The sequence below is a fragment of the Carassius carassius genome, chromosome 44 (genome assembly GCF_963082965.1).
Source record: "Carassius carassius chromosome 44, fCarCar2.1, whole genome shotgun sequence".
Taxonomy (NCBI): Eukaryota; Metazoa; Chordata; class Actinopteri; order Cypriniformes; family Cyprinidae; genus Carassius; species Carassius carassius.
In genome coordinates, this window is record NC_081798.1 from 3,696,076 (window position 1) to 3,706,171 (window position 10,096).

General features: G+C 34.6%; 1 long non-coding RNA gene across 1 annotated transcript; it reads left to right on the forward strand.

Annotated features, from left to right (window-relative positions):
* The first annotated feature begins 2,348 nt into the window (after positions 1 to 2,348).
* On the forward strand, positions 2,349 to 3,617 carry LOC132126847 (uncharacterized). The gene is made up of 4 exons (XR_009427460.1): positions 2,349 to 2,427; positions 2,517 to 2,579; positions 2,961 to 3,038; positions 3,161 to 3,617. It is a non-coding gene; the product is annotated as an uncharacterized LOC132126847 (long non-coding RNA).
* Positions 3,618 to 10,096: the final 6,479 nt, after the last annotated feature.

Here is a 10,096-nt window from a genome sequence, read left to right on the forward strand (position 1 = left end):
CAATGATCGAGCTTGAACGATCAAAGACAATTTTTTATGTAACTCCTACTGGATTCGTCTTAAAGAAGAAAGTCATATTCACCTAGGATGACTTCAGGGTGAGTAAAAGCCTAATTTTCATTTTTGGGTGAACTAACCCTTTAAACCTACTTAATTTTAGCTAACTCCCAAGGCAACATTTATCATTTTCATTCATTTATAGAAATAAAAATCTAAACAAAATAGGCATATTTAAAAATAACAGAAACACACAAAATTGCAAATATTTTAAATTAAATGAACATAAAAAGAGATCATTAGAAATGTGGGATTAATGGATCAGTGCTTTCATTGCAAGACATTTCTCCATTGATTTTGTTAAAAAAGAAAAAACAAAAAAGTTTAAAACATTTCATTAAAAGCAATAATACAATTAAAAGTAATTAAATATAGGCCTAAGTGTGAATTAACTGCTCTTCTAAAAAAAAAAAACACTGCAAATAAAACTACACTCTTAGAAAAAAGGGTTAATTGGGGTTCTATATAGAACCACAGGGTTCTTTACTCAACTCCAAAGAACCTTTTATGCTAAAAAAGGTTCTATAATGACAAGAAAGAACCCTTTTGGCACAAAGGTTCTTTAGGCAATTATTCATTCATATATTACATTATTCTGCAACATTTTGTATTTATAATTAAATTATTGTTTGTAGTAACTTAATATCACATTTTAATCATGCTGATTTTTGGAGAAAAACTGAAATGGCACTCTTCGTGTGATTGATTAACTACATAAAATGATATAAATATATACATTTTCTAACCCCCATATCATGAATTTTGTGATCATTCACATGCATTCATAAATGCATTTGAATACACCGAATAATAAAGTGAAAGAACGCACTTAAAATGCACACACGCCACGCGCACTAGTATGACTTCATCATGTAACTTTGCACTAGTATGACTTCATCATGTAACTTTACATTAGCCCAGATGCATGCACTTTTTAGGCACGGCTTTTTATACCTGATACTGTTAAAAGGCACATCATTAAAACAAAAAATAGGAGTTCACATATCAAACCTAAACACGCTTGGAAAACGTAATTAGAACTAGCTACTAAATTAGTTAAAAATGCCTATCCATATAGCTATGATTCGCGAACCCCAAACTGACTCAAATGATTCGCGAACCTGCTCCGAACTCCCGAAATGACTCAAATGATTCACGCTCCGAACTCCCAAACTGACTCAAATGATTCGCGAACCCGCTTTGAACTCCCGAACTGATTCAGATGATTCGCGAACCCGCTCCGAGCTCCCAAACTGATTAAAATGATTCACGCTCCGAACTCCCAAACTGACTCAAATGATTCGCGAACCCATTCCGAACTCCCAAACTGACTCAAATGATTCATGCTCCGATCTCCGAACCGACTAAAATGATTCGCGAACCCGCTCCGAACTCCCGAACTGACTCAAATGATTCGCGAACCCGCTACGAACTCCCGAACTGACTCAAATGATTCGCGAACCCGCTACGAACTCTCGAACTGATTCAAATGATCCGCGAACCCGCTTTGAACTCCCAAACTGATTCAAATCCGCGAACCCGCTTTGAACTCCCAAACTGATTCAAATGATTCACGCTCTGAACTCCCGAACTGACTCAAATGATTCGCGAACCTGCTACGAACTCTCGAACTGATTCAAATGATCCGCGAACCCGCTTTAAACTCCCGAACTGATTCAAATGATCCGCAAACCTGCTTTGAACTCCTGAACTGATTCAAATGATCCGTGAACCCGCTCCGAACTCGAAAACTGACTCAAATGATTTGCAAACCCGCTTTGAACTCCCAAACTGACTCAAATGAATCACGCTCCGAACTCCCGAACTGACTCAAATGATTCGATCCTGCTCCGAACTCCCAAACTGACTCAAATGATTCGTGATCCACAAACTGATTCAAATGATTCCCGATCCCGCTCCGAACTCCAGAACAGACTCAAATGATTCGCGAACCCGCTCCGAACTCCCGAACTGATTAAAATGGTTCATGCTCCGAACTCCCGAACTGACTCAAATGATTCATGCTCTGAACTGCCAAACTGACTCAAATGATTCATGCTCCGAACTCCCGAACTGACTCAAATGATTCGCGATCCCGCTCCGAATTCCCAAACTGACTCAAATAACAGTTTTGCTTTATGGATTAAAATTTTTATCTGTTGAACACCAAACATAAACAAAAAGAATTGATAAACTCATTATTTTCATTAATTTAACAAAGTAAACAATTTGTTTGCATTTGCGGAGCATGTTCACGCAACGTTGTCTCGCGAGTGCAGTGAACGTTTCGTTTTTGAATTCCAACGGTCGAGAAGAGATTGATCCCCGTCTGCTGATTTAAATTGGTGTTCTGACAGAAATATTGTTGTGGTAAGTCAGGTAAATAATTTTTTTTAAAAGTAATTTACTTTTTATAAGCTTTAAATCCATTAGTAATTAAGTTGTCAATGTTTCTACAGCGGATTTACACTAAAACACGAAAGAGCCTGAACCGCAACAGTGTCACAAGTTGCTTTACATCAGTAAGTTTTGTTGTGCTTGTTGCAAACTGTTAAATTTTGTGTTTTCGGATCCTAAGCTTAGTTTTTAACTGCATATAGTGCTCTAAGCTAGTTTTTGACCACACACTCAAATGGTAATGAAGAACAGCCCTACAGAGCAGAACAGAACAGCCATACAATCTGCAGTATGAGATATATGGCCAAATCAAGTTTTTTATTATTCTTGACATCCATGAATAAAAGTCATGTGGGTTTGGAACAACAAAGGTAAACAAGTAAATGGTGACAGAATTTTTTTTGGGGGTGAATGAATGCTTTAATACTACTGATAATTGATTTTCAGTTATGTTATGTCACTTCTAAATATTTTTACTTAAATGAACTGTCTTTTGCTCATTTCAGCAAACAAAAAGATGCAAGACTGCAAACTTTCCAGTACTCCTGTGTACTGATAATCCGGTTTCCACCCAGTCCCAGGAGGTTTGTCTGTTTTATCCTTCTTCACTAAAATGTCTTAAAATTGCTTGGTTATTGACCAGTAGGCTAATGCTAGGAGATTGTAGATATACAATAGGAATTTTGCTATTTACTACTTTTTTCAGATTATATTAAACCTGGAAAATATTGGAGAAGATGAATTAAGTTTTCAGGAGCAGATTACTGTGATAAATGCTGAACTATGTAAAAGACAACCTGACTACACCAACATATCAAAAATCTAATGAGGTGCGCTCTTTTTAAAAGAGTTGATTTAATGACAAAATCAACATGAGAGGTCATGGACATGTTCCCATTTCTTCGGGTTCCACAACTTCTGAGTATTTGTTTTTAGTGTTGTTTCCTTTGAGTTTAGTATTTCCACTGCATTTTCAATTTTTTTTTGTATGAATAAAAAGTCAAAATTGTTTTAATGAATTTTTCTTTCTTTCTTTCTTCTTTTTTTGGTAGCTGCTCCATGAAGTGAAGATGCAGTTTGGGAAGGACCTTCATCTTAATCTAGAGACTAGACTTCAAGTTCTGAACAGTTTAAATTAAATCAAATTAAATTTATGCATTTAGCAGACGCTTTTATCCAAAGTGACTTTCAATGCATTCAGACTATCAATTTTTTTACCTATCATGTATTCCCAGGGAATCCTGTATTCCTAGCTCCCATTGAGCTATAGGAACACTACTGTTTACTTCAGCAAATTGAAACAAACACAAAAAGTGTTCTTTTTTTCCTTAACACTACCTTTAGTTGCTTGGTTTGTTGAATGGTTACTGTATTAAATCTATTTATACCATGGTTTGTCTGAATATCTGATTCTGATTGGCTAAAAGCTGTGCATTAAAACAATTTGATTCACAGGTAGTTCCAGTCAGTTTAATTACAATTAAAGTTTAATGTGCTGCTGCAATGACATACATGCAAACAAAACACTTGCATACATTTTGACATTTTGCATTTAATTTTTTCAATTTTTTACAACCTCAGTTGCATTGCTTCACTGCCATTCATAAATCCTCTCCTGCATGGGCGTAGGTTTGGTCTCAGCTTTGGTGGGGACAACCCCATACCCCCTACCCCCCCCCGGAATTCTTTTGTTGTAAGATACCAGTGATTTAATGGTGATATACTTTTTTATATCAGACTGTTGGCAATACAGAATATCACAATACAGATGTGAATCTACTTCATCTCATTATATTGTATCCTGACCCCGATATACCATCCTGTATACTGTCCCTAAAGAGCTACTGTATAATCTCAAAAATGCACTCTCAAAAAATTATAAATAAAACCTGAGTCTGTGTAATGCTGAACAACCAAACGTTTTATTAACATAAATTATTATGTACATTAGTATTTACACTAACAAAAAAAATACTCTGCCACAATGAAACAAATCTAAAAAAATAAATATAACAAACGTTTTCTATTATAAACACTATAACGTTACCCTCCAGTACACGGTTACCATATGGTTTATTGACAAACAAACATAATTTATTTACTAATTTACTATGTATGTTAGTAGCCTATTTATACTTACAAAAAAAACACTGTTGCAAGAGTTAGACTTTGAGAACTTTTGGAGCATAATCCAGATCCACCGTTTATGTTGACTGCAAGATTCTATGTTAAGGTACAGGCTAACTGACATTCAGTTACTTGCTAATGTAGTATTCTATCATCTTGGGTAACACATACTATCACCAGTACTATTTTCCACAGTATAATCTGCATTTGAAAGCCTGGTCAGTCACTTCTGCTAGTTTATTTGTGTGGCTAGCTAGTTATTTTGCCTACTTACACTCTGACTCTGCTTTATGAAAAAGCTACTTATGTCCCCTTTCTTCTTCTTGGGTGGCATCTACAAAGTACAAAAAAGGGCAAAAAAACTGAATATTAAAATGTTTTTACTCGGGCCTTTGTATGTGGCAGAGAGACAGCCCGGGTAACTTACCGTCGGCATCGTCAACATGCGCGCGCACACACACACACCACCCGCTCGCTGCTAGTGCAAGCACAAAATTAGTCCGGGCCCACGCGTGTAGCCTGTCAGATACCCCGCCGCCAATCAAATTATGGCGTTTCTTGTGCTGTCGTCATTCTGGCCATTAAAATCGATCCAAATAGCAGTGCAAAGATCCAAATAGCAGTTCAAAGGAGCTTGCTAAATATTGGTGGGGACAAATTTGTCATCTCAAAATATTGATAGGGACTAGTACCTAGCGTCCCCCCCTAAACCTACGCCCATGCTCTCCTGTGTTCTCATGGAGTAGTAAAGTGTCCATTGTAAGCATACTTCAGAATCTCAGCAGAAGTATTTTGATTTTGGATGCTGCTCTGCTCACATACTAATTAATGATTAATGTTTGAAAGTGAAGTGTAAAATAAATTATATGAATATTTTATTTGACTAAGTAATTACAGTAATATTTCAGTCTTTATATATTAATAATTGAATTAAAAAAATAAGCAAAATAATAATGTTATTATTTAGATGTTGTAGAAAATGATCTGAACTTGAGTTCCAAACTGTATGACGTTCATTGTGATGAGCAGATATTTGAGATGCCATAGTTTTAAAGAATTGACAGCCACGATCACTTGATTGCATGTAGCTCTGTGAATGTGATGACAAAATTAAATAAAAATGTCTTGCTCTTGTAGAATAATGTTCTAATGAAGAATGTTTTACTCTTATTGACAGTTGTTTTGTAATATCAGGAGAAATACAAAGATGTTAAAATTGAGAGAGGGCTGCTCAGTTTCTCACAAAAACATTCGCACAATTTAAATGAAAGACTTGGAGGCAAAAAATCACTAATGCTTTTTTTTTTTTAGCAACCGACCTTTAGATCTAGCATTCTGCATGCTTTAAATCAGATACAGAAATGATGTAGCTTGAACGAATAGCATTTTTATTTAAATTGACAGAGAGAAAGTGAGAAACTGCATGTGTGAATAATGTTTGTGTAGTGTCTTTTCAATAATCAAGCTGCAAGTTTAGTTAAATCAAAAACAGGTACATTGTTGCTTTTTAGTTTTTCAGTATGCTATCCAAGCTATGTTATTAATGAATATTGCATTGATCGTGAAGTTTCTGTGGTCATGATTGTTTGTGAGTTGCATGTGCAACCTAGCCAGTGAATTGGCCCTTACCACTGTGGTAAAAAATGGTCAGTCGCATCCCTAATTGTTTGGAAGAAAATATGCAAGATTCTAAGTTATTTCACAAATAATTTATGTTTTTCCAACTTGCAAGAATCAGTAAAGCCAACTCTGACTATAGTTTTTCATGAAGCTTCAAACCCCCTCCATGCAAAAAGAGCCAGCATCAATATGGAGGGTGTCAACATTGTGAGCGCAGAAATGGATGTGATGGAGGCAATGGAGTGCCTCTTTGCTTCTTATTTCATATTCAGTGTGGAATACTCCAAGCACATCACTCACATGATGAATTTTGTTGAGCAATACCTGTTTAAAAAAAAAAACTTTGTCCCAGTGATCTAAATGTATAATCAATTATCATAATACTTTGATATTTCGTGAATAGTGCTAATGTAAATTTGTAAATATGAGGTGGTTGATGTTATTCTGAAATGCTGATCTGAAATTGAATCTGTAATTACAATTCTTTATGAGTGATATTAATGTAAATTTATAGATTTGAAGTACTTCTATATCTGTATATTTCCATTGTGAGTTATATTATTATGGATTTGTAGTTTTGGGGTACTTGATGTTGTTCTAACCCTGATGGGAATTTAGATGAATCTGTATATTTGCATTATTTATTAGTGATAGATTCATGTAATTTTATAATGGACTTATTTTGTAATATGTAGATGTAGGTGAAACTCTATTTTCATTATTTATGAGATTTTTTAAATGGTTGGTGTTTTAAGGTTGATTTGTACATTTAAAGCATTGAATATTTGAAATCTGAATGAATGAACCCCTAAAGGGTTCTTTTGATTGAACCCTTAAAAAGGGTTCTATATAGAACCTTATAGGGGTTCCAAATATGTAGCGCCTCATAGAACCTTTTAAGGTTCTATATAGAACCTTTTCTTCTAAGAGTGTAGCACTGATTAAAAAATATAAAACACAATTTTATACAAGTAAATGACTAAAAGTATAAAAATATATTATTTTAGAAGTTAAAATGAGAAAATATTCAAATAAGTGACAGGTTGGACAGTTTGGGCTTATGAAAGATGACTGAGAGAGCCTGCTATTAATAAGTTGAGGTTTTGATATTAATGTTAATTAATCAGTTAAGGACAATATTTCTTAGGATACATAAAGATTTTGGACAGATCTGTTTTAACCCTCGCAGTGCATTCTGTCCACTCAGACTCTTTTTTTCTTTTTCTTTTCCCATTTATGTGGATATTTCAGGGGAGTATTTTATCACAACATTTCAGATGTCTGTTTTATTTCCGACTCTTAAAAATGAATACAAAAAACTTCCATAAAGTGGATTATGCATAGCTGGTGTAGAGCAAATGACCCATGAGGCTTGTCCAATGTCCATTGATGAGACTACTGCTGTTAAAAAAAATGATATTTCACAATATTTTACTGTATTTTAATGAAAGCAGCTGAATATAAGAGACTTCTTTCAAAAGCATTGGTATAGATTCTTATTTGGATGGGCAATTAATAAGTAAATGTAACTGTGTGAGGGCTGTGGAACATGGTGTGGTGTTCTTCCAGTCTTTATGCACTGGAGGAATTTCACCGCATGGTAAGTTGGCTTTGGTTCAGCAGGTTGGGCAGCACAGTGGGATGTGAATATACTGTATAATAAAGAGGTTAATCCAGAATCCTCTCGAGCTCACACAAAAGAAACAAATCCACCTGTTCTACTACACTTTGCTTGAGTTTCTTAGAACATGGCCTAATCGTGACGGGAATTCTCCATGACATTTACAAGAGGCCGGAGAAGAGAGTGAATGTGGTTTCATTGCTGGTCAGATTTCTCTCAAGTCAAGTGAGCAGAATATGTCTTAGAATGTTTACGTTTTTGTTACAGATGTAAAGTGTTAGTTTCAATGAGATACTATTATAGTTTGAATTATAGAGTATTTACATTTTTGTTAAAGTTTGTTTTTGTTAATGTGAGTTTTTTTTGTGTGTAATTTGTTTATACGTCTAGTTTTTATTATTTTTTATTTCAGTTTACATTTTTAAAGCCTAAAATAGATTTTTTTTTTTTTTTTTTTTTTTTTATAAAAATTTTAACATAAAAAAAAAAAGTTTTGTATGGAGTTAGTCGTCATTCAAGTTCCAAATTCTGATATTATTCTGATATTATGAAAACCCCATTGACAACACATACCAGCCTTTAGCTGTGGCTATAAACCTTTCTGAAGATTATTTTAAAATGTCATGTGACATATTTAGAAGGGGACACTCAATCATGTGCCAGTCTGACTGAAATGTCATACCCAAAAACAGACTCCATACTGTATATTTGAATATTGTGTTTCTGAATTGAAGTCTCTTGCTAAAATGAGAAGATAAACAAAATGAATTAGAGAAATAGGTGATGCAGTAGAAAAACGAGTGATGCAGTTTTATATACAGTAAATAGGAAGATGAAATACTGAAATGGAATCAGAGGAAATGAGATGCACTGTAAAATTCAGATTGAATATCTCTGATTTACTTAGAGTTTGAGGAGTCTTAACTTAGGCAAAACAAGCTAAAATGAAGAAGACAGATTCTTTAAATTAAATATGTGACATTGCATTATTTTAAAGATTCTTCTCCATCTGCAACAACTGCATTGATATTTCAGAGGCTGGTCTTGTTTGTGCCAACTTTGTTTCCCACATGGCTCATTATTTTGGGTTTACCCTTTGTCTCCACAGGTTCTCGCTGCAGTCACCGGTGTCCAGGTGTCTAGACCCTTTTGGTCTCATGGTTTCTTGTTAGGCTTCCCCGTAATGAGGCAGAGAATTAGGAAGGAAAGTCTTGGCAACAAGTTAACATTACTGAGATCTGCCTCAAGCTCCTCTGGCCCCGATCCAGTTTACTGAGAACTGAAATCCGATTTTTAGGTGATTGGCTGAAAACAGAAGAGTGAAAGAGGGGAGTTTTATTTTTAAGGGTACAGTGTTTTGTTGACTAAATGAAGTTTATGCCCGAAGGACGAGAAATTCTGTGCCTCACTGTTGCATTTAAATAAAAGCTAGAGGGAGCTACAACATTTACCTTTCAAATCAACTACTGCATCAACACAAACAAAGTCACATTTCTGAAATTACCTCAAGAGTAAGGAGATGCCTGTTAAGAGTTCAGATCATGACAGGACACGAGATGGATTGCAGAGCATATTAATAAAATGGGCATGATTATAGTAAACAACTCTTAGGATATTGTAATATGTAACATTTTAAGCAACATCGTAAGCAAGAACGTTGTTGTTCCTAAATATCAGTCAATAATAATAATAAATGTTGCAATTTGAAGTACAGGTAAGCTATTAGCAATTCATGAGTGTTGTTGGATAAGTTACTCTAAAAAAATGATTACTAGCTATTAATATATTTTTAAATTGTAATTAGATTACTGTACTAATTACACTCTTTAAAAAGTATTCCATTACTTATTTACTTTTTAAATCCCATATCAACCATGACCAGCTGAACAATACAAGGATAGGCATGAAACTGCTTTTAATTCTTTCAAATAAAACTGCATAAATTCATTCTTGAATTGATCAATGTATTTAAAGATTTACATTTTAACATTAGGCTGGACACTAAATGTTTATATTAAATCCACTGTTGTTTTATATAGGATAGAATTGGTCTGTGTTGTATTGAATGCAATTACATGAGAAGTAGCCTAACTGTAATTGAGAATAAAATTAAGAGCAACCCTTTCCTTCGCTGCTCACAAAGCGACACATCACTTGATCCGCTCCTGAACGAATCAGCTTTTTGAATGAATAGATTGAATAAATGACTGGTGTTATGATAAAGCCTATCCTGCACGGTATCCTTACCGCTAAATGGTGCTGTGATTTTATGAA